Source organism: Notamacropus eugenii, chromosome 3 (assembly GCF_028372415.1).
Source record: "Notamacropus eugenii isolate mMacEug1 chromosome 3, mMacEug1.pri_v2, whole genome shotgun sequence".
Lineage (NCBI taxonomy): Eukaryota > Metazoa > Chordata > Mammalia > Diprotodontia > Macropodidae > Notamacropus > Notamacropus eugenii.
The window spans coordinates 95,219,293-95,245,054 of record NC_092874.1 but is presented as its reverse complement, the minus strand read 5'-3'; the positions used below and the strand labels follow the sequence as shown (position 1 = coordinate 95,245,054).

At 39.7% G+C, this 25,762-nt stretch overlaps 1 long non-coding RNA gene across 1 annotated transcript; it reads right to left on the bottom strand.

Moving 5' to 3' along the window:
• Nucleotides 1-8,253: 8,253 nt before the first annotated feature.
• On the bottom strand, nt 8,254-25,229 carry LOC140532992 (uncharacterized). The gene is made up of 4 exons (XR_011976755.1): nt 25,010-25,229; nt 16,369-16,524; nt 15,257-15,314; nt 8,254-9,050 (listed from the first exon to the last, which is right to left on the bottom strand). It is a non-coding gene; the product is annotated as an uncharacterized lncRNA (long non-coding RNA).
• Between the last annotated feature and the right edge of the window lie 533 nt (nt 25,230-25,762).

The window sequence follows — 25,762 nt, the reverse complement described above, 5'->3', positions numbered from 1 at the left end:
AATTTTGAGCAGAATAACCTCATAAAACAGTAAGAGTTTGCAAAAGAAAAAACAAATATACAAAAAAGTTTGTTGAGAGACCCAATTAAGCCAGATCAGCTGAGGGCATTTAAAGATGAAACTGGATAAGGAAGAAACAAGGGGAAATGGAAAAAAACAATCTGACAACAGTTTTATAACAAAGTCTTTTCTCTAACGATGACAATGGAGTCATTACATTTGAACCCAACATCATAGTCTGCAGTGCCAGTAGAAATTGCACAAAATAAACAAATATGAAAAAAGCAGCTAGATCAGATCTATTATATGCAGAGGCAATCAGTGATACTCATTTTAATGGCACTGAGGAATGTGAAAGCCTGGAGTAGATCTCAAATAAGGGAAGATAGCAAATACTGGGAAAAATCATGGAGCTTATAATTACCAAAAAAAAAAGCAGTTGAGAAAATATCAGTTAATACTGAACCATATGCTTATTTTGCTGTCACTACAAAATCTTCAGGAAAATTATCTTTAAAAGTATCAAAGGCATCTTTGATGAAGGGAACTGGTAGCCTGGCATAATGATAGTCTCTGTATCAGAGAATGTCTTTACAGTCACTGAAGGGTTTAGAGAATACAAGACCACCACTGTACTTGTTTGCTTACTTTAAAAAAAAGGCATTATGTCAGTAGAACAAAGCCCAGTCTTAAAATCTCTTCTCCCAACAAGATATTTCCCATGCGCACATTAAAAATCATAAAATTCACATTGAAAGATATGACAACAGAGTTAAGTTTGTTTAATTCTCTGATCATCAATATCAAGCAAGATTCAAAACAGGGAAAGATGTTTGTCAAAGGTATTTGCCACTGATATGGAGGGTATCTGGCACAGAATCCAAATCAGAGATGGATTCCTTATCAATCAACCAATCAATAAATATTTACTAAGTCCCTTCTATATGCCAGGCATTGTGCTAAGTGTTGAGGATACAAAGAAAAGGCAAAAGATAGTCCCTATCCTCAAGGAGCTCACAATCTAATAGGGGAGATAACATGGAAGCAAAAATATACAAAGCAAGCTATATACAAGATGAATAGGAGATAATATAAAAAGAGACAGGACTAGAATTAAGAAAGGTTGGGGAAAGCTTCCAGGAAAAGATGGAGTTTAAATTCAGACTTAAAGGAAGCAAGGGATGGCAATAGGCAGGGCAGAGGAGGAAGAACATTCCAGGCATGGAGGATAATTAAGAAGAATGTCCAGAGTCAAAGGATGCAGTGTCTTTGTCTTGTTCATGAAACAGACAGGAGGCCAGTGTCACCAAATCAAAGAGTACATGTCAGGGAGTAAGGTGTAAGAAGATGGGAAAGACAGAAAGGGGCTAGGTTATGAAGGGCTATGGATGCCAAACAGAGCATCTTGAGATGTCTGAAAGGCACTTAGAGATGTACAATTGGAAGTCAGCAGAGAATTTGGGGCAGAATAAACAAATTTAAGAATTCTTTGCATAGAGATGGTAATTACCATGTGACGTGGTATAGAGGAAGAAGAAAAGAGGACACAGGACTGAACCCTGGGGGACATCTATGGTTAGGGAACCTGTTCTGAAAAATAATCCAACACCAGGTACAGAGAAGAGGTCAGACAAATACAACTAGAACTAGGAAAAAGTGGTGTCCTGAAAACCTAGAGAGAAGAGAGTATCAAGAAGAGAGTGATCAACAGTGTCAAAGACTGAAGAGAGGTCAAGGAGAATGAGCGCTGACAAAGGACCATTGGTTTTGGCAACTAAGAGATCATTCTTTAAATGTCATGCATTGTAGTAAGCACTGGAGATAGAAAAAAAGGAAAAAAAATGGTCCCTGCCCTCAAGGAGCTTACAATCTAATGGGGGGGGGGGAGATAAAACATAAAAGGAAGCTAAAAAAACTAGAGGGGGTCACCAGAGAGAACTTGGTTAAGGGGTAGGAGTCACAACTAAGCACAGCAGTTGGTGGGAAATGAAGAGTCGGCTGGAAATTCTAAGTCCTCTATAAAAAGAGATTTGGGAAGGAGTTTTTACTCTGCCCTTCAGCCCTCCAGTCAGAAAAGAGAGGCAATGAGGATATTGAGGAGGTGTTGAGTGTCAAAACTGAAGCAACTTTGTTGATATTTCTGGTGATTACCTCATCCTGGGGGAAGAATGATGTTTAAGAAGTCAAAACCAAGCAGAGCCACTAGATACAGAGACACACTGTAGATGAACAATAAACTGAGACCAGAATTAAAAAGGAAGAGGAGAGGATTGCATTTTTCAGATTGCAATTTACCCAGAATTGAAGAAAAGGAGATGAAACAAGTTGCATTGGAGGAATTTTGGACTGTTTTATTAGGCCTAAGCTGTTCCTTGAAGATAAGACTTATCTTTCTAATATAGATATATAACAACAACGTTTTATACACACATATATAGTACATATATATATGTTTAACATCAATGTTATTGTGTCTGGTGCGTGTATAGCATGGAATAGCATAAGTTCTAAAGAATTAAAGTCTTAAGTCACCCAAAAGGTATCACAGAGATGCATGAGAGACATAAGTTGGTTGTAACATACCATAAAGAACTTTATAGAAGCTATAAAGAGTATAATCAGAGAGCTATGTGACTGAATAACAATATATGTCAGGTAGCTATTGAGAATGAAGAAAAATAATAAACAACTTATATTTTCCACTGGTATCTATGCCAAGTCAATATCACTAGAAAGAGATTCCCAGAATGCCAGGCAGAACTTAAATGAAGGATTTATGATACCAAAAGCATAAGAATCGCATGTATTTAGCAGTGTCAGTGTATTGTGATCTGTCTGATTGGAGGAAATACTCATGCCAAAGAACAAATCCACCAAATCAAAGCAATAAATTACCACAATCTATTATTTCTATTTTTTAATACAAACAACATGATATATGTAAGGGGTCTGGAACTCTCGGGTTATCAGGGTCATGATGCCCTCAGGAGAAATCTCTTTGAGACGTCATGTCCTTGCATGATTTACGTGATGGACCACCCCTACACAATTACCAACCTTCACAATTATCTTGAGCAAGAACAACAACAGCCAAGCACGTAAGCTCAGCACACAGCATTTACAAACTTCTTGCATGTATGGAAGTAGAATGCCTATATATACTCTGAGCTAGCTGAGAATTAACGGAGTGCATACCATCTTTGCTCCCGCCTCATTCATTTGTGCCCGGAAGAAAGCATGAGATCTTTGGGAACTTAACAGATATACAAGTTAAGGAAAGGTTTAAAGCACTATCACCCCTAAATACCTCTCTCTCAAAAAAAAAAAATAGATATTCCTCATATATTCTCCAGGGCTATGATTGGTCAACATATGGGACACTTCTTTTTTTCTTTGACCTCCTTAGAGGTATATACCTAGGAGTGAGGTCTCTGGGTCAAAGAGTAAGAATGGTTTAGTTACTTTGGGGGCATAATTCCAAATTGTTTTCCAAAATAATTAACCCAATTCACTGCTCCAACAGTATATTAGTGCTTCTTTTTTCTTGCAGACTAATATTGACCACTTTCATCTTTTCTTATTTTTGCAAATTCCATAAGCTCATATTATGTTCAGAGATCTCCAGATGGAAGGGACTTTAGAAGATGTTTAGGTCTTCATTTTACAGATAATAAAACTGAGACCAAAAGACTTGCCTAACATCACGATAGTAATAAGTATCAGAGGCACAATTTGAACATAAGTCCTCTAAATACAGAGCCAATGCCCTTCACCGAACCTGACAAATAGGAGAGGAACCTCAGAGCTATTTTAGTTTGCAATATTCTTATTTAGTAATCTGGAGCATGTTTTCAAATGATCATTGATTGCAAGTGTTCCTTTCAAAATTGCTTACTCACAGAACCAGCTCTCAAACTACAAAGCTGTAATTATCAAAAACAATTTGATACTAGATAAGAAATAGGTTGATCAATGAAGCAGACTGAGTACACAATATACAGAAGGAAATGAGCAAGGTAATCTAGTATTTGATAAACCCAAACATCCCAGATATTAGGGCAAGAACTCACAATTTGACAAAAGCTGCTGGGAAAGCTGAAAAGAAGTCTGGCAGAAACTAACATAGACTAACATCTCATACCCTATACCAATATAAACTCAAAATGGGTACATGATTTAGACACAAAGAGTGATTTCACAAGCAGATTAGTGGAGCATAGAAGAAATTATCTGTCAAATCTGTTAATAAGGGAAGAGAGAGTTCATGATCAAAGAGACAGAGGGGTTCATGGGAGGCAAAATGGATAATTTTGATTACATAAATTAAAAAGTCCCTGAATACTTTTCTTCTAGTGTTATCTCTGACATAGCACAATTCAGTATCAAGAATTTCTATCTTAAATATCAATCTGATTAAAGAGAGGGAAGATAATTTTTTTAAGTGAGAAGTTCAAGTTATGTTTTTAGTTTGAGGTTTTGTTTCATGGACTGATTTAAAGATATAATGTCTTAAATTAATATTTTCCATTTTTACCTGTAAGTTTGCAATGTTGAAGCAGAGGGATGACACAGGGCATGCCTTCTTCCCAATAAGCTATATAATATTTTTTTAATTTGTGGTTAAGTTCAGAAAAACACTTTTCAGGTTTTAGCTAATCCAGTGTACTTATCCATTTATTTTTTAAGCCTGCATTCTGTGGCTCCATAATCTTTGAATATGAAAATTTTTTTTCCTCTTCTGACTTTGACATTGTAGTTTTAATGGCTTAACTTTGATTTTACAAATCCTTTGATCTAATTCTGTGAGTCTTTCAGTACTGATCTCAAACATCTGAATTATTTCTTTGATTATCCAGATAACTTAAATCTGCTGTCAAAATGTAAGCCTGCATAAGAGAGGTTTTGTGGTACTCATTAAAGGACTTTTATTCAGTATTCACGATTATTGTATAAAGAAGACTAATAGAGATGTTCTGTACTATCCTGAACCCTGTGAATTACATTTAGGATGTATTTTGGTTCTACATGATAATGACTTGCCCCCCAATTCCCACTCCCCACCCCTGTAAGGCACATTTTTTTCTTGCAGTTTCCTTTTGCGTTGTATTGTTCTGACAATTGCAATTTAAATCAGATCTGAAAGAGGTCCAGAGTAAAATATATTTTGAAATTGAAGAAAAAAAAAGGTTTTGCACAAACAAAACCAATGCAACTAAAACTAGAAGAAAATCAGGAAACTAGGGAGGGAAGAGGGATCTTTGCAGCAAGTTTCTCTGACAAATGTTTCATTTCTCAACTGTCTAGGGAACTGAGCCAAATTTATAAACATAAGAGCCATTCTCCAATTGATCAATAGCCAAAGGATATACACAGGCATCTTTAGAGGAAGCAATCAGAGCTATCGATGTCATGTGAAAAATGCTCTAAATCACTAATAATTAGAGAAATGAAATTAAAAGAACTCTGAGGTACCACCCATCAGATTGACTAAGATGGCATTAAAAAAAACATGCTGGAGGGGATGTAGGGAAACGGGTACACTAATGCACTATAGGTAGACCTATGAACTAGTCTAACCATTTTGGAAAACAATTTGGAACTATACCCCCAAAGTTATTAAATTGTGCATACTCTTTGACCCTGTAATACAACAACTAAGTCTATACCCCAAAGATATTAAAGAAAGAGGAAAGGGATGTATATGTACAAAAATATTTATTGTAGCTCTTTCTCTGGCAAAAAAGAATTGGAAACTGAGGGGATACCCATCAATTGGGGAATGGTTGAACAAATTATAATGTATGAATTATGTAGGCCCTGAATAATTGACAGCTGTTTGTTCAGAATGAAGTTGGCCTTGGAGCTTCTAGAAGCCAGACAACTCTAGACATAGAATGCTGTCTGCACTCTGGACACTACTGCCCACCCAAAAATCTACCTTCTGGGATCCCTTCTTCCTACTGCTATCCTCTGCAACCTGACCTAGCACCATTTCTATTCCCTCTCCTGTATTTCTATTTCTTTCTGACTGCATAACATTTTTGCCTCTTTTCCTATCCCTGATTTCCTTCTCTTCTAGCTTCACTTTAGGCAGTTACAATGGCACAGGGGACAGAGCTCTTGACTAAAGTTCAAATTTAACTTCAAACACTTAGTAGCTTAATGTGATTCACTTAATTGCCACCTGCTTCAGTTTCCTCAACCGTAAAATGGGGATAAGAATAACATCTATCTCCTGTAGCACTATTAAGTAAATCTCTAGTGCCCATCATTCATCCCACCTATAATGCATACATAATTTATGGGAGCACCTGGAAATCTTCAGGCAAAAAATTAGGGAGGGTTGGTGTGAGGATCAGTTGAGATGATTTTTGTAAAATGTATGGCACTGCACTTGGCTCATGGTAAACGCTTAATAAATGATGGTTTCGTTTCTTTTCTCTGTGCTATGACCTCAGCTCATCCTGGGCCAGCCATCAATCACACCACCTCTCCCTTTTCTTCTGAGTTCTGACAGGGTCTTACAGACATAAGACAACGTCTCTGACACTTTACTAGCATCAGCTTCTCCTGGGAAAATAGCTCTCTCCCTTTACCATTTTGTGTTTCTCTCCAACTCCTCATGTCTTTTTATCTATCTTTCTCCTGCTCTTATTAATGCCTGTGTGCTTTAGTCTAAGTTGCTACTCAGCCAGTCTAGTTAACAATTAGCTTACATAGTGAATATATTAATTAATTTAGCTATTTAGTTAACATTAATTTCACTACTTATTAATTTAGCTTATTTCATTAATTTAGTTAGTGCCTTGATCACAGGGGTGGGAAACCTGTGACCTTAAGGTCACACATGGCCCTCTAGGTCCTCAAGGGTGGCCCTTTGACTGAATCCAAACTTCACAGAACAAATCCCCTCAAGGATTTCTATTCAAAGGGCTACCCTTGAGGACCTAGAGGGCCATGTGTGGACTCGAGGCCACAGGTTCCCCACCCATAGCTGAGTTTCCCTAATTTTTTGCTTGAAGATCTCCAGGTGTTCCCACAAATTATGGGTGTGTTATAAATGGTGTGGTATGAATGGTATGTGGTAGAGATGTGCTTAGTAGGGCTACAAGAGCAGTATACACCCACATCTGCTTTTTCCCTCTGCCTTTTCTGCCATTACTTAGAGCAGGGGACTGACTCATGATTGATTGATTAGCTAAATAAGTAATTAATGACCTGAGAGTCATCTATTATTTGGCCACCAGATGGCATTCCAAATACTTGAAAGTAAATTACTCTTCCTCTCCTGAGAGCCTGAAGACCAAGCCGTTTCTCTGATTGATAGGATCATAGATGTAGAGTTGGAAAGGACCCAAGAGGTCTTCTATCCAGTCTTATTGATTTATAGGTGTAGAACTGAGGCTAAAATAGGGAAAGTGACTTGCCCAAGGTCACACAGCTTCTATGTGACCAAGTGGGGATTTTAACTCAGTTTCTTTTACCCCAGCACCAGAGCTCTTTCCACGATTTAGTGAAGGTCTAGAGATATGATCTGGACTATGTCCCCAAATACCAGTTGTGTTCTTCAAGTCCCCATCCTATGTTTGGATTCTTCCTTCCTTGTTCACAACCCACCTGAAGGGAAGAACTCCAGAGCATACAGTTAGAGTAAAACATCCTCTCATCCCTCTTGTTATAGGATCAGCCCACATCCTCCAGTTCCATCCTCACCATCTTCATCTATGATATGGTCTCCATGGATAATAACCCTTCAAAGGTCTTGCTGATTTGTTTTTAGTTCTGCCTGACCTGACAGCAACAATCATATCTTCCCATGTGGTTCCTGGTTTTCTACCTTGAGCTATCTCTGGTATTTTCCCCTGAGCATTCTCTAAGTCAGTGGTGTCAAACTCAAATAGAAATGGAGGCCACTAGACGAACATAAGGATCTTTGTAGCCTGTATGTTGACTTAAAAAACAACAAATTAACATTCTCTAAGTTTTTATTAGGTGGGCAGCTAGGTGGTGAAGAGGATAGAGTGCTGGGGGTGGAGTCAGGAAGACTCCTTTTCCAAAGTTCAAATCTGACCTCAGACACTTACTGGCTGTGTGAACCTGGGCAAGTCATCTAACCCTGTTTGCCTCAGTTTCCTCATCTGTAAGATGAGCTGGAGAAGGAAATGGCAAACCACTGCTGTATCTTTGCCAAGAAAACCCCAAAAGGAATCATGAAGAGTCAGACACAACTAAAAAACTACACAACACAGGAACTTTTACAAAGGAATGTTTATTTCTGAGAGAAATGATTAGTAATTTTGGGGAGATTCAGAGTTCCTCCTTTTTCTATAGTTCTCATTTCAATGTTCAGTCTCTTGAAGGACATTGAATTAATTCTCCTCAGTCTCTTCAAGACCCCACCCAACCTTGCAAGGAATCTCTAATGTAAGGTGAATTCCACTCAATCAAGCTTGGGTGATGATAGATGGTCCAAAGCTGGGTCACTTAGAAGTCAATGACATAACCAAAGTTCAGTAGATTGTAATATTCATTCTTTCATTAATTGTTAACCAATCCAAGTTGATTGCCACTCTCAGAAATACCCCTCTTCCAAGGGCATATAAACTGGGAAGCCCGCAGCCATGACTGTGTTTGGCGTTCAGGAATGCCACTGACCTCTTTTCAGTAAAATGCTATCATTGTTAATAAAATGACTAATTACCCAAAAAATATGTCTCTTGAACTTTTTTAACATCACATTTCAAAAGTATAATCACAAATATACAAACTTACTTCTCCCCCTCACCTACAGGAGGCATCATTTCCTCCCCCTTTTTTGCACCTTGGTCTCTGGGAAGTGCAAGGGCATTAAGTTCATGGCTTAGTCCCATAAAGCACAGTCCCAGTTCCAAGTTCAAAAACTGCTCTCAGGCTCTAATCCAGACACCCTCTTTTCTAACAGCTTCTGTGACAGCCTGGCTCACTGCACCATTCTATCTGGGATCCAGGCTCTATGGTCACCAAGACGAAAACAGCTAGGTCCCATAGAGATCACCTGCAGCACTTAAAACCTAGGACAAAAAACACAGAACAGAAACAAATACTGCCAGCGTGATTTCTCTGAGCCAAGAGTAAAAGAGAGGGAAACAGAGGCAGGCAAATCCCTCTCCTCTCATCATTCAATTCATGGCATCCATGCTGGGCAAAGCAGATAAGAGTCAATAGAAAGAGTCCAGCCAAAAAGATGATTGAGGGGGCAGGGCTAATGCTTCTGTTCCATCAGTTTTAAAAACACAGGCAGACAAAGAAGGCTACCCCCACATACATGGTAGGGGACACTAAAAGCGCCATGTTAGGCAAACTGAGCCTGAGTTATATGGCCTTCTCTCCTTATTTTCCTGGGCCTCTTTTGTGAGCTCTCTGGCCAAGGTTATGCAAGAGCTAGCTCATCTTTGAAAGCTGGTTGATGAATTTTCCGTATAAACATCTACACTTTGGAAATCAACAAATGCTACAAATCAAGGCTTAATTTATGGTTATGTAGATTCTCTAAACTTAAGAAAATGATAAAGTGTCAATAATAGCTTACTTTTTAAATTATGTCCTGCATGCATTTTTTTTATTTTGGAGAGACAATTGTTAAATGTTTACCAGCACATCCCTGTCCCTTGACCTTCTAGAATAGCCTAGCATTATAAACAGAGGCTGCATGGAAGTAGCACTAATTTGAATATGAAGTCTTTTCTTCCTAGGAAGAAGAATTACCAAAACCTTTGTAGTTTTAGGACTAAGACAAATACATAGCTTTATTTCCACATTCCTTGAAACTTTGGGAGAGAGAATTCTCTTTGATAAATGAAGAAATAAATGAATGTTGGAATGTATTATTTTTTTAAAAATTCATTTATTCAGACCTGCAGGTTATACCTCCCTTCCCTCATCAGAATGGTGAAGGACCTTGAGTTCATACTCTCCGGGGAATCTTAAAAACTGGGGACGTTTAGCCCAGAAAAGAGGAGACTCAGAGGGGATGTGATTTATAGCAGTCTTCAAGTCCTTGAAAGACTGTCATATGGATGAGAGATTAGATTTGTTCTATTAGGTCCTCTTCTGTAGAACTAGGAATGGCAGAAGAGTGGCAATGAGGCAAGTCTAGATTGGGGGGGGTAGGCGGGGCATGGGGGGGATTTCTTAAAAATATGAACTCTTAAAAAGGGGAGTGGCCTGCTCCCCCAAAGTATTGTGTTTTTCCTCATCTGAGGGGCTGCAAGCGAAGCTGGACAGTCACTTGTTAGCTTGCTGGTGGAGATCCTTCTAGGGATATGGGTTGGACTGGTGGGTGGCCCCTGAGGGCCCTTCTAACTCTGAAATTCTGTGATTCCAGTCAAAGACTCCTTGTCACTTTAAAACTTTCCCCAATCATCTTTGAAAATAGACCTAGCAGTGGTATTTCTGGGTCAATAACTCTGTGGGTATGATTCCAAATTGCTCTCCAAAACAGCTGGATGAGTTCACAGTTCTACCAACAGTAAATTAGTGTCTTGATTTTTTCACATTCCCTCCACCATTTGATTGGGGGAAAAGGAAAAAAACCTATACGTTCTAAAATGTTCATAGCAGCTCTCTTTGTGGTGGCAAAGAATTGGAAATCACAGGGATGCGCATCAGTTGGGGAACGGCTGAACAAGTTGCAGTATATTATTGTGATGGAATACTACTGCGCTTAAGAAATGTTGAGCTTGATGATATTAGAAAAACAGGGATAGACATGCATGAAATAATGAAGAGTGAAAAAAGAGCAAAATCAAGAGAACACTGTATACAGTAACAGCAATATTGCTCTAAGGTCAACTTTGAGTGACTAAGTTATTTTGACTATTACAAATACCTGAATTAACTACAAAGGACCTAAGAAGGAAGACACTCTCTGCATCCAGAGAGAGAACTGATAAATAGAAGTAAGTATAGAATGATTTTACATATATATTTATGTCTAATGATAACCACCTCTAGGACAAGGGGGGTGAAGAATTTACATGATCACTTTATATATTTAAAGGAATAGTACATTGTACATAATAGATTTGCAATTTCATGTGAAATCATTTTTTAAATTCCACTGCTCTGAAAATGCATATGAAAAATAAAATAAACTTTTCCCACATTGGTTTTTTTTTAAGCCTCCTGTCTCTTTTCTTGCAGCTACTAGAAATAGGAGTATGTTTGTAACTTTACAGAGTATGTTTGCTTGACAAAAACAAGGTTCAAAGAAAAACCAACGAGAATATTTGCCTTCTTCCTCTTTTATAGAGAACCAAGGAGGAGAAAAACCCTGGGCCAAGAACAGGAAAAGTATTTGCCACCATAGCAGAATACTTAAATCAATTTTCCTTAAATCATGCAAGATCTTACTAAATTCTTTACTAAAAATCCCTACTAAATTATTTTATATTAGATTTGTCAGTGATCTGGTGTATCAATATCTGCAAGGATAAAGAACTAACTCAGAAGACCTGAGTTAGAATCCTGCCTCTGATACTTACCTTGCAGTCAAGGCGGAGTCTCTCAACTTCTCAAAGCCTCAGTTTCCTCTTATACAAAATGGGTACAATAATAATAGTCCTACCCACCTCTCAAAGTTGTTATAAGGGTAGTATTTTAAAAACCTTAGAATTTGTATAAATGAAAGGTATTATTATATAGCAAAAGTTTTGTCCAATGTTCATTAGAATTAAAATGAAGCTAAACCTGTTCTCTCTTAATTCTTCCCTTGGCTCTTTCAGTTCCTTAGCTTATTTTTGAAAATAATCCTTGTTCAGCAAACCTACTTAGAGTTATAACTAGCAATGGGCAGTCAGGGCTTTGTGCCAGAGTGATGACATGGGAAGGGTTGGGAGGAACAGGTGCTTTCTTTCCAAGGTAACTGTTGTTCCTTTGATCCTCTGCCAGCCTATGCCATTATATTGTGCACCTGTTCACAGACTGCCAGTCCCAGGGTCCCATTGCCATAATGCCCTTCTCCCAAATTCAATCTCCCTCCTCCACCCTGGAGTGGATATGGGCCAGACTCTGAGAAACAGTGCCCCTCTCCTAGCTTAATCTCACCTGTGGCAGACTGTCTTATGTCATTGCAGTGGTAGTAACTACAATTAAATTTGCCCCAGGTGCAAAAGCTCCTAGTTACAGCTCTGCCCCGCACTGATCTTTTATTACCAGGGCTGATGCCCCTTAGTTCTTTTTGTTGTTGTTGTTGTTTTTCAGTCATGTTCCACTCTTTGTGATTCCCAAAGATACTGGAGTGGTTTACCATTTCTTTCTCCAGCTCATTTCACAGATGAGGAAACTGAGGCAAACAGAGTGAAGTGACTTGCCTAGAGTCACCCAACTAGTAAGTGTCAGATCAAATTTGAACTCAGATCTTCCTGAGTCAAGGCCCAGTGGTTTAATCCACTGTGCCACCTAGCTGATTCTTACCCTCCTTTAATAATTAAGTTTCTATCCTAGGTTATGTCTCCCTGCCCTGACTCGCTCCCATTCAAATTATACCCTATGGATATGGGTACTGTAAGTGGGTCTTTGAGTGCACTAAAGACTCAAATGAGAATTGTTTCTAACCCAAAGGAAACTCCAGATAGTCTTTCTCTAAGTATCTTCCTGCTTCACTGGGGAAAGTCATTTTAGGTCATTCCCTGACAATAGCTTCCTCTTCATTTAAAAATAAAGTCTCACTACTGAGTTTATTTTTAACCTCTCCCTCAAAGTCAGTAGACAAAGGTCTTTAAGAGTTCTGGAAGAGGCTGCCTGGGACCACGGTGGCTGTTTAAGCACATGTTCAAGAAATATCTGTGCCCAGCTCTCACAAATGCCATTTCGACAACATAGACTCTTCCTAGAGTTCACCTAGGTCACAGTTCTACATTCTCTTCCAAGAAGAAAACATGGGCCCCACAAAGAAGGCTCAGATTTGTCAGAGGCTCAGATAAACAGCAAACCAAACTTGTTCTCCTCTGGGTAGCAATGTCTTCCTAAGAAACTAAGGGAAATTTCTGTCTATTTTCTCTCTCCTTCATCAGCATACTCCCTGAGGCCCTGCTCCGAGGCATCTGTGGCTGCACAGAACACCGTGTTATAATCAGGTACCCTCAGAACATTGCCTCCTGGCAAACTGGCTTTTAATTGAGCAGAACCTCCTGGCTCTGGAGAGTCCAGAGTTACTTTATGTGGCTTCCCTAAACCAAAATGTCGATTTGAAGAGAGGACAACTTGCTTAAATGTTTGAGCAAGTCACTTCACCACTTTTTGCCTCAGTCTTCTCATCTGTAAACTGGGGATAAGAATAAATATAGGGTTGTCATGAGGTTCAAGTAACATGATGCATAGAAAAGTTTTGCAGATTTAAAAATGCTCTATAAATGTCAGTTATTATTCATTGAATTGAACTGAGTATAACAGCTGTGGTACACACCATCCCAGCCAAGGAGGCTCCACCCCTACTTTTCCATCCCAGAGGTTCCTCACATTCAAATGGCCTTGATTTTATCGCAAAGGGTGATGATTTTCCTCTTCCTTACTCTGACCCTCAAACTTTGCCATTGACATTTCTGGTCTCAGCCAGCTTGCAGAGCTGCCTGGCAAGCATCCTGTGATTGTCCCAGATGTGATTCCATATCTGCGCTAAAAATAGCCATGACATCAGCAGTCGCCATTGCAGAGGATTCAATCCCAGTCTACAAACTATAGACCAGATGATGGAAGAATGGCAGCCCTTTAAAATGGCATCACTCTGGGAGGGGTAAAGAACTTAGCTGTCTCTGTCCGGTCTTCTGGGATGCTTGACTTCTCAGTTCCCTTTGCAGAAATCTCCAATGGTCTCCAGAATTCTTAATCCGAGCCAAGCATCCAACTTGAGAACAAAACTTTTGGGTTTCCCCCTCTATAATATTGATTTGGCATCAGTAGATTGTTGTTGTCAGTTGTGTGCAACTCTTCGTGACCCCCCCTTTTTGGGGTGATGGGGGCGGTGGTTTCTTAGCAATGAGATTAGAATTGTTTGCTATTTCTTTCTCCAGCTTTTACAGATGAGGAAACTGAGGCAAAGAGGATTAAGTGACTTGCCTAGGATCACACCACTAGTAAGTATCTGAGGCCAGATTTGAACTCAGGTCTTCCTAAGTTTAGGCCCAGCACTCTATCCACTGTGACACCCCTCTGCCCTTCCAAGGAAATGAGTTCAAATCCTGTCTCCAACTCTTAGTTATGTGACCATGGCCAAGTCACAAGATCGTAGATTTAGAGATGAAAGAGATCTCATTTTGCAGAAGACAAAACTGGTCCCCATAGAAGTTAAGTGACTCACCTAAGATCACACAGGTAGTTAGCAGCAAAAGCAGAAATTAAACCCAGATCCACTGACTCCAAATCCAGTGCTTTTTCCATTATACAAAATCACCTCCCTCTCTGAGCCTTAGTTTTCTCATTTGCAAAATGGGAGATCACAATAGCTGGAGTGCCTCCTTCATAATATTGTGAAACTCAGACAGGATAATAAATATTTTGCCATACTTAAAGCAGTATCTATGCATCATTTATAATAATAATTATGATGATCCACACGGAATCTTATTGTCCATATAAATTGAGTCCCCAAGATTATGCAACTTAATCCCTATGAGACATCCAGGCAGAGGATAGAGTCCTTGACACACAGTCCAGAAGATCTGCCTCAGACACTTATTCATTGTATGATCCTGTGCAACCCTTATCCTCTCTTGCCTCAGTTTCCTCATCTGTAAAAAGGGGAAAATAACAGTATCTACCTCCCAGGATTGTTGTGATAATCAAATGATACATATTATGTAAAATGTAAAGTGCTATATAAATGGTAGTTATTATTCTTAACTTCTTTGAACCTAAATTTCCTCATCTATAAAAAGAAAGGATTATGCCAAGTTCAAGGTCCTATAAACTATTGGAGATATATGATTGTCATGGCATGAATATTGTGGCAATTCACCCAAAATGGAAGTGCCTTGATCAGGGAGTCTAGCATGTGAAAGACCAGCTCTGTTTTTTTTTTTTCTTTCCCTGAAAAACATGTTGAAAATGGGTTGGCCCTGTCATTCTTTATCTGCAAAAATTATAAGAAGCATCCTATGGAGAAAGGGGACAATCATCAGAGACATGTGAGAGTGCCCAGGTCTCCCTCTTTTCCTGGTACTTTTCTAAGGGGCTACACTCCCAAAGCCCTCCAACAGATTTCAGATCTTCTCCCACTCACCATATTCCTCTCCCCTGGATAGGATTTCCCCTTCTTCTCTTGAGTCACCTGAGACAGACTGGATTAAAAAAAAAAAGGACTTTACTAGCAACTAAGAATAACAAATTAAAAATAAAACTACTTTCATGGGGCAGAGCTGAGGAGTTACAGAGCCCAGACAGGACTCTCATCCTAAGATATCTCTAAACCATATATGGCCAACAGAACTTCTCACTAACCCCACTCCCATCCACCATCTAGGCCTGGTCTTTGTGAACAGTTAAATGCCATGCTGCCTTGGGGAAAATGTCTGGCGTATGGTCATCACTACCTGTCTTCCAACCTGTCTTCTTCACTTTTGCTTCCAACGTAGTGCCCCTTCTTATCATTCCCATAAGTCTTCTGCTTCAGGACACTTCTAGCTCTTAGTCTATTTGCTGGGACTAACTAATAGGCCCAATTAAACCTTTCACTCTGGCTCCAGTCCAGTTTCCAACTTCACCTAAATCTTTCCAATAGATGACTCATTTGTCCCCAGGAAAGTAGCCACCAATAGGGCAGACTTAACAATTTGTCCAAATCTGTAAATGCTTATAATGACATTCACAGCGGTAATGTTCTAACAGCAACAAAGGAGTCATTCTGTATTGCTTTACCATAACCAGTTGCAATCGCTACATTTTATCAAAACCATTATTCTCCTTAACTTCGGAAATCATGTCTGATCTCAACTCTTCATCCCTCCTTTCCTGGGCAAGATGCCATTAGGACTTGAATCTCTCCCTCCTGCCCAGAGAGTTAACAATGCATCAATAGTCCTAGGGATGTCTGCATCTAAGGGCTTAAAAACCCATGCACTTTAAAGAATCTTTCTGAACATCACTTAGAACAGGACTGCAGTGTATAGGTGAGGACAGTCTTCAAAGCCTCCTCTATAGAAATTCAAGGGCCCAATATATCAAGTCTAGAGTCATTCTGAGCATGAGTTATTGTTCCTAAACTTTCCACCAGGGCTGGAAGATTATGCTCCTGCATCTCCTCAGCAAGGAATTTCTTGGAGAAATTCTCTCCTTTCTTTCTATTGTAAGATTTCCTAGCAATTGAGACAGGCTAGATTCCAGGTCAAGACTTACCTCTCCTTGTGGAACAAGGGCCCTTGGTTGTGTGAGCCAGCTTATGTAGAATATTATAGAGTCCTGGATTGGAGGCAGGAAGCCCTGATTCAAATTCTACTTCCAACATGTATAAGCTGCATACCCATGAGCAGACCACGTCATCACTCTAAATCTCTGTAAAATGAGAATAGAGATACTTCACAGGATTGCTGTGCGGATCAGATAAGCTATGTATGTAAAGTTAAAAGTCCTATGTAAATTGTTTGTTATTATAACTGGATGGGCACATGGGTGGGCTGGGTTATGTAGGCCCTAAAAGCAGTCAAGCAGCTCTCCCCATCTTATGACTTCAACACTCCCAATGCAGTATCTTCTTCTCTCCCAGCAGATATGTCATTTAGTGATGAAGTAGGAACAATCCTGACTCACAGGCAAAGCTGAAGTGCTCAAAGATAAATTTTCAGAGGGTAGGGGACTGATTCTGTTCTAAATTCAGGGTTGTTGAAGGACCTACACAGAGCATCTCCAGATATTGAAGTTCTTGCTTCATTGGCAACTCTGGTTTTTCCTCTGTCACATCCTTGATGGGGCTGGAAAAAGCTGACAGGGTTTTGGCCTCATTCAAGTTTCACTTCCTACCCTGTTTCATTCAAGCCTAGTCCCAAAATCTTGGGCAATATTGACCCATCATCTACAACTACCTCCAAGCCCTTCTTTCCCATCTGCCTAATAGTTAAAGTGAACAGTTTTAGGGGTGGCCGAACTCATCTCTCAGTTTGCTTCCCTCTTCCCACTTCCCATCCCACAGGATGATTCCTTTAGGCTGCACCAAGCTTTTTCAAATCACGATTCTTGCTGCCTAGCCATTAATTGTCATTGTAAAAAACACTCAAGTTCAGGTCCTCTGGGTATTTTGAAGGGGAATCTTCAATATATCATAAACTTTCCCCTTTCTTTTTTATTTCTCCTCTTTTTCAGTGATACTCATGATGTGGAATGGCTGAGATTAAGAAGACTAAGTTAGTTTTGCCAATCATGGACTTTGCAGAGCATTTATCTAGGTAGGCACAGTGGAACAGATTCCTGAGTTCACATCTGACCAGCTGTGTGACTCTGGCCAAGTCATTTAAGTTCTGTTTGCTTCAGTTGCCTCCTCTGTAAAATGGGGACAATAATAGTGCCTACCTCCCAGAGTTGTTGGAAAGATCAAACAAGATAATAATCATAGAGTATTTAGGACAGTTCCTGGCAAATAGTAAGCTTTATATAAATGCTAATTATTGTTATATTAACTATTATTATTTCAAATATCCTGGTTTCCCATAATCATAACATAAATACCCCCCTTTGAATGTCCAGTTGTCTCCCTTCCAGCTTTCACTGCTGGTATTCCTAGCTCCCTATTCTCATGGGATGGCCTCCTTCAATAATGAGTGGCCCACTTCCTCCCTCTCTCTTAGAAGACTAAATTCACTTTGAACATCCTCTGGCTCTAAAAATACATACTGGTTCCTCTCCCTGCAAGCCAAGATTGAGTTTCTAGTCAATTGTCAAATGATGCAGCTCTCAGGAGAAAAGAAGTTACAGATGTCAATAACCATTAAGTCTAAAGCTTTGACCAAAGGGTATTGCATCATTGGCACACTGCCTCTTGTTTTTAATACCACTGATCCCCCTCAGGGCATAGTGAGCAGCTTGCTCCAGAAATATACCTGGTTAAATGTAAACCTCATGCAAGCAGCTATTTGGGGGCTTCATCCACTTTCTGGAAGGAGGGTTGGAATTTTAATTCTCATGATAAGTGAGAGTTGCTGCATATATTCTTGGATATTTTCCAAAATTCCATCTGTTCAAAGCATAGCAATGACATATGGGTCATTTAAAATACATGTGGAGACATGCACTGTGGATGAATTTCCCCAGTTATAGCCCTTGGTTAAATTCAGGTAATCTGTGGTCAGACTCCTTCTACAACTCTATTTGTCTGGGTGAATCTTACATCTTTTCTTTTTCCCTTCCATAGGTTTTTAATTATAACAAGAAGGCCTATATTTTGAGAATGAATGAACGAAAAAGCATTTATGAAGCACTTACTATGTGCCAGATAATTGTGCTAAGTGCTAGGGATACAGATACAAAAATAAAGTCCCTTGTCTCAAAGAACTTATGCTTTTACAGGAGAAGACAATATATATAAGGCAATGGTGACCAGAGGCTGTGGTTTGGTCACAGAAGTTATAAAATAATTGATTGGCCTGTCCTTTCCTAGAATGATAACGTTAATTTGATTATTGTACCCAGAGTTAAAGATGGAAAACAGAATAGAGAAGGGGGAGGAAAGGAGTTGGGGAAGGAGGGAAGGAGTTCATAGGGTTAGAGAGGCAATACTAGAGGCCAAGGCATGGCATTAAATGGCCAGAGAGCAGGAGTATGGTATCAGTCAAACTTGTTATTTTTGTCATTGTTGTTCACTTATTTCAGTCACATCCAACTCTTCTTCTTAGAAAAGATACTGGAGTGGTTTGTCATTTCCTTCTCCATCTATTGTACAGATGAGGAAACTGAAGCAAACATAGTTAAGTGACTTGCCCAGGGTCATACAGCTAGTGAGTGTTTGAGGCCAAATTTGACCTCAGTAAGAGTCTTCCTGACTCCAAGCCTGGCACTTTGTCCACTGTGCCACCTAGCTGCTCTTTGAATCAAGCTAGAAATGGCAAAGTCTCACCATTCAGAAGCCTAGCTCCCCTCCATCTAGCCCAAGGCTACCTTGTCAGAGCCTGATCTTCTCTCAGCTAAGTTCTTGGAACTTGTTGCCTATTAGTTGACAGGTATCCTCCAACTGTATTCTCCCTAATAGCCAGCCTGCCATCAAAAGGTCCTCATTCCTCCCCTGATCTGAAGACCCCTCTGTACCTGATCTCCATAGCAGAGTAAACTTTGCTATCCATTCCATCCCTAGCTGTGGATGGATGTTTCTCCAGACCTCCATGGTCTTCCTTAACAAATTCTACCTGAGAATGTCCCTCTAAAGTAGCTAAGCATTCACTGGTCCTCAAACTCCTAGCAAAGGCATTCCCATGTATTTCTCCACTCTAGCAGCACATTTGAGTACATTGACCCCCAAATGCTTTCATCTCTGGTTTCAGCATACTTGAGGCATCCTCATGATGATCACTGCAACCATAGCTTATTCAAGCTTACAAGGCACCTTACCTACTTGATACCTATGTGACCTCATGTGACCCACACAACAACCTTCAAAGCAGACCTTTGTAATGTTAATGAAATTTATATTAATGAGAATTAAAGATCTTCCCCACCCATTAATAGGCCTCAGGTGGAGTCCATTAAGGGAAGCTTGATTAGGGGAGGCTTATTTGCAGGAAGGTCCACACCTTTTGTTAATTGTTAAAGAGGCACTGGGTCATGAAGGTCGTGATGCTTGCTGCTACAACGTTATATGAGTAGATACTACTTAGACTCAGACTCAGTAGTTAAATGACCTGCCCAGTGTCACAGAGGTAGTAAGTGAAGAAAGCCAAGTTTGAACCAAGGTCTTCCTGATGCCAGTTCAGTTCTCTAATCACTCTTCCTCCGTTCTGTCCCCTATATTTGCTTTCCCATCCTCTGAAGCTCCGCCCAGAATTCTAGCACCTCTGCTGTCTTCTCCCTATGTTCCTCAGTTCACACAGGCATTCAAGTCCACATCAGATCAGTTTCACATCCCACAGTCAGAGTATATATCTTAGGACTTTCTTTGTTGTCCGCTTCTTTCCCCCACCCCCATTACACTTTGGGCCATATCTACTGTCCTAGAGTCACTACCACCCATTGCTTCTGAAAAAAGATTTTTCTCCTCCCTGGTCCTCTAGGACTGGGCCTTTCCTTTACCATATTCTCTTTGAAGCACATACAGATGGTGTATCACTTTTCTATTTTTGTGGAGGCTCAAGGACCCAGAAAGTTTCCACAGAAGAAGGTAGATGGAACAGAATTTATGAGACTTTGGATTAGAAATGAGACTGCTCTAACCTTCTCTAGGACAGAGAGGAGAGCAGAAACTATCCTGCTCTGCATGAACTTTGGAGCAGGAAATTGTGTGAAAAAAGAAAGGGAACACAATCTATCTGCTGCAACATGAAGGTTTGGCTTCCTCTCTTACTTCCATTGACATTAGATTACACTTTTCAGATGACCATGAGGGAAATAAGTGCAGGCAGCATCTCCCATGGGGCTTTTAGGCTTCTGTAATAGAAATGGAAAAGGCCAAGGATATAGCTGCAGTGGCCAGTTACTCATGCCTCCTCTGCCATCAGAGATACTAGCAACCAGAGAGAAGATCTGAAATAACCAATACTGCTTGCTATTATAAATCCCATCGGGCTGGGGAACTGGGAAGGAACAAGTGATTTATAGCATCATCTCATCTCACACCCTTTCCTTTGTTTATAATCAATGATCCTGAGATGGGATGTGGACACCTCCTTCCATCATTCCTTTCAACAAGCTGGAATATAGGGGGTAACAGGGGGTAATACTACTCCCAAAGGACTTCAATGACCAGAAGGAGAAGAATTAGGAGATAGCTAGAGATAGATGCCATCATGCAAGAGAACTTGGTTTGTTTCCTTTCATGTTATGCTCTGTATAATAAGCTATATAATCACAACACGCCAAGCCTTTGAATTCATAAATGTAAGGGAGGTCAAAAGCCGAAGAAGGAGAACTGAAATGGGTACTGACCATGAATTTTACATTTTAATATTGTGAATAATATTCTGTTTCATCCTTCATACTAATTCTAGACCTGACCAATGAAGGCTGAATCAAATTGCATTAGGACAACCAATTTATATTACTACTACCATTCAATTGTGAGCTCCTTGAAGGTAGGGACTGTCTTTTGTATCCCTAGCACTTAGAACACTAGATACCCAACATCATGCTCTGTACGCTGTGAATATTATCTTTTGATTCTCACAAGGACCATGAGAGTTGTGTTATTATTCTCCCCATTTTAGAGGAAAATGAAACCAACAGAGGTTAAGTGACTTGCCCACAACCACTCAGCTAATGAGATTGGATTTGAAGTCAGGCCTCCTTGAGCCCCAGGTTTACCACTTTATCCACTGCACCACCATAGGCATCTTATGCCTCTAGGATGCCAAAGAGAAATTGATGAGATGATTAGGCTGGTGATTCAGAGAGAGAACCACCTGGTGAGCAAGTCAGGTATTTTCATTCCTTTGCTAGGAAATTAATGCAATGACATGCTATCTTCTTATAATATGTACTATAACAGTATAATCATGTATGTTACATGTGATTATAATAATACACTCATACTTCCTTAGATCATTTTCCAGTCCAGCTACATATATTATTGGAACTGTACAAAAAACTGTCTGGGCATCAGGGCATGGGTCAGTACAACTGGTGTTTAGCTCAAATGATGATATTAGTGAAATTCATGAGAAGACAAATGCAGGAAATGAACCAGACATGGAAGATAAACATGTTTGTTGTGAGGCATTGGAAGTGATGACACTGTGCCTTGCTTTGATTTCAACAGCCTTCAATGCACTTAGTAAAGAAAAAGCATGGCAGACTTTTGTCATTGACTTGCTATTGCAATATCTTAGCAAGATCTAATGGGTGGTTCCAGTTTTACCCAAAGGGGAATTAGAAGTTCTTTTTGAATCTGCTATTGATCTTAGTAAAAAAAAAACAAAAAACTCTTGATGTTAAAAGTGAAGCATGTCAACATTTTTTCTGAGATGGAGTAACAATATCTTTCATTCAAATCCTTACAGATGAGGCACTGAGTGGCTGGAATTTTGAAATTCATAGATATATTATCAACAACACTCATCGCCTAGTGGAGTTTTGTGTGGCCTAGCTCTCCCAAGATTGGTTTCCACTTCTACAACTTCTTGCTATGGCCTTAAATCCTCATTGCAAACTCTATCTATACAATGGCATACACCCATCTAAAACAATACCTCAGGTGTTCAGTCGGCAGATGATGAACTCTATACCTGTACTCTAGATCCACAATCTCCAAAAGGTTGGCTAGTGGATCTCATAAATAAAATTGGCACATTAAATGGGTTCCAGATTTTGTATGATCACTTCATTAGTGGCTCAACCTTGAACATTCAAATTATTGCAGCTCTTATTAAACCATTTGGACAGTGCTCCTCCTTTTCAACTTCTTTTTATGTATTATCTCCCCCATTATATGGATTGTGAGCTCCATGAGAGCAGGAACCTTCTTTGTTATGCTTTGTATTCAGTACTTAGCACATAGTAGTGCCATATAGTTATTATAATAACCAATTTATATTGGGGGGGAAGGGATCCAAGCTTTTTTTTATCTTTCTATTTTCTCATTCTAAGTCCAGCCTCTCAAGTGCATTTCTGACTCTGCCCAAAAAATTCACCACATTCAGACCATCTTATCTAGGTGGAATTCTTACTGCACCATCATTCATTGTTCATGGACTTGGTGGAGGATAGATCCTTTCATATAGATTGCCCTTCCCCTCCCCCCCAGGTGGGAGTGGTCTGGTTTGAGATGATACACTCTTTGACCACAAGTGACCAATCAGTTACATACCCAGCCCTTCATTAGAATAAACCCACCTCTTATTATACTAGTCACTCTCTCATTAATTGTTAACCAGTCAGAGTGGATTTCTGCCTGGCAGGAACACCAACTCTTCCAAGGGCATATAAACAGTAACACTTACTCTTCCAAGGGCATGTAAGGGGAGCATGCACTCTTCCAAGGACATCTAAGCATTGAGTAGCCTCCATGATTTACCTTTAGTTTACAAGAGAAAGCTAAATGACCATTTTATTAATAATCTGCTAGCTATAATTGATCAAATTGATGATTAATTACCCAGAAATTATGTCTCTCAAACTTTTTTTTGGTAACTATAAGCATAAGGAAGACAATCCTCAAATCACATAATCAGATAAGGTCTACTCACAATATCACAGAAGTGATAAAGGCAATGAGGTGCTTCTGATACTTTCCAAGGGTTTTTACTGCCCATGAGCACAGGAAACCCAAGTAGAAAACAATAACTAGCATGTGGAAAACTATAAGAACTCTTAAAAGTTACACAAAAAAAAGTTTTGTGGAGTGTTCATCCAAATGTTAATAGATGCAAGCTGGCACACCCAGAGCCCATCCTTCAGGCATGTGTAGGTTCTATTTTATCACTGGGGCTGGTACTTAGGAGATTCATTTACATCTCAAGGGAAACTCCAAGCTGTTTGTCTCTGTTTCAAAGTCTTTTTCGCAGGGGAAGGACATTTCCTGACAAAAAACTAAAGGGAATCACATTTCAGGTTCTGCTCATGCAAAAATTTTCCAACCTCCGGATGCTCCTTTTCTCTTCTTGCTCACTTTTCTTCCTCCCCCTTTCCTCCCTCTGTTACAGCCCCCACCTCGAGACTTATCCAGTCCATTTGATGAGAGAATGAGGTCAAATTAGGGGCCCAACCACTTCATTTTTCAGATGAAGGAACTGAAACCCAGAGAGGAGAAGTTGGGACACATGTAAAAAGTAGCAGAACTGGAATTTGAACCCAGGTTCCCTGACTTTAATTCTAGTGTTCTTTCCATTGGTTACCACATAGTCCTGCCATCTGTTGTGGGATGGCAGCATCACCATCATCAAATATTTATAGAGCCACCCCTTTGCTGTGATCATACCCAGACAGACAGAGCAGTGTCCCTGTCACCCATTACTTTCCCCCACCCTACCCATCCAACACTCTTGTCCACTCCAAAGTTTCTTATCTCTTCCATCTTCCTCTGGCTCTGTTAGCTGTAGTACCGGCAAATTCATTGCTGTCACTATACTCAGTCAACAGGGACACCCTGGCTCCTTCACACACTCAAGTAGGTGAACTTTGTAAAAATAATTTTATTAAGAAGTAAAGCTTTAACTTAGGAACTCTAATCAACATAACAGCCAATCACAATTGCAGAGGACTGATGATGAAACATGCTACTCACTGCCAGATAGAAAGGTGATGGACTCAGAGTACAGACTGAGACATATGGGGTGAAGGGGAGAAACAGGACAAGGTTAATGAGGGAATTTGTTTCTTTGACATGTTGTTTTAATTAGCTTTGTTTTTCTTGCTTTCTCAGTGAGGGGAGGAGAAGTGAGAGGGAGAGAATTCAGAGCTGAAAATAAAATGAAATTGAAAAAAATTAAAGTGAGGAAAGTAAGACTGAAAACATTAAATATTAAATATATTAAATATTAATATACTCAATGTATTTTAAATAATATATTTTTCAAAGGAAGTAATTAGGAAAAAACAAGTATTTTCAAGCTATCTGGATAAAAAAAATTCTCTTGCTTTTAATTCTGAAAGTAGTTTCTATCTGAAAGTAAGGATGAGGTGTGGAACCCTGATCTAAATGGATGAACAAAAGGCTGCTTAATTAGTTATTAACCTAACCCATAAGGGATAACAACACACTTACATAACATCTCCTTATTCTAGCAGGCTTTGCATCCCCCACACCATGGTGTATTTCTTTCCCCTCAACAGCTCTTTGTTGCCTATGGGTAAAGTTCAGAGGGGTTATATCTCAACGTCAGTCCACAGCTCCCCCTCTCTAACTTACCAAGTGAAGAGGAACGTCTCTCTGCTCTTTTCTTTCCCTGCAAATTCCTTGGTTATCAATCCTCAGTGGCTTCTGGAGAGGGCATACAGCAGAGCAGGAATGTGCCCCAACTCCAGTGTAAATTCCTGAAGTTTCTAGGCTTATCTCTGCAGCCAGGAGTTCAAGTTTGCTATGATGTTTAACCATTTCTGTGCTCTCAGATCAGTTAGTAAAATGAACAATCATCCCCTTACATATAAAAACAATTTTTCAAGGACTGAGACCACATCTAAAGCATTTTTTCTGTATTTCCATTAAGTTGTATAGCTTGTGGGCCCTAGTTATATAATCCCTGATTAAGAGAAGAATGAGACACTCTCTCCCTTATTTTCCCATATAGTGTACCAAGAAGAGGGGCTGAGGCATCAGTGGTCAGAGAGAACTTTTTCATATAATCTGGAGCTCTTAGAACAGTGTTTCCCAAGGGACTGGTTTTCAGTCAGTCTTAGGATCATAAGATGTAGAGCTGAAAGTGATCTTGGCGGTCACCTAGTCCAAATGTCTTACTTTAGAGATGAAGACACTAAAATCTAGATTAGGGAAAATAACTTGCCCAAGGTGACACAGGGAAGTAGCTGGTGTTTAGCCTTTTTCAATCATATCCAACTGTCTGTGATCCCATTTGGAGTTTTCTTGGCAAAGATCCTGGAGTGGTTTGCTATTTCTTTCTCCAGCTCATTTTATGGATGAGAAAACTGAAGCAAACAGGATTAA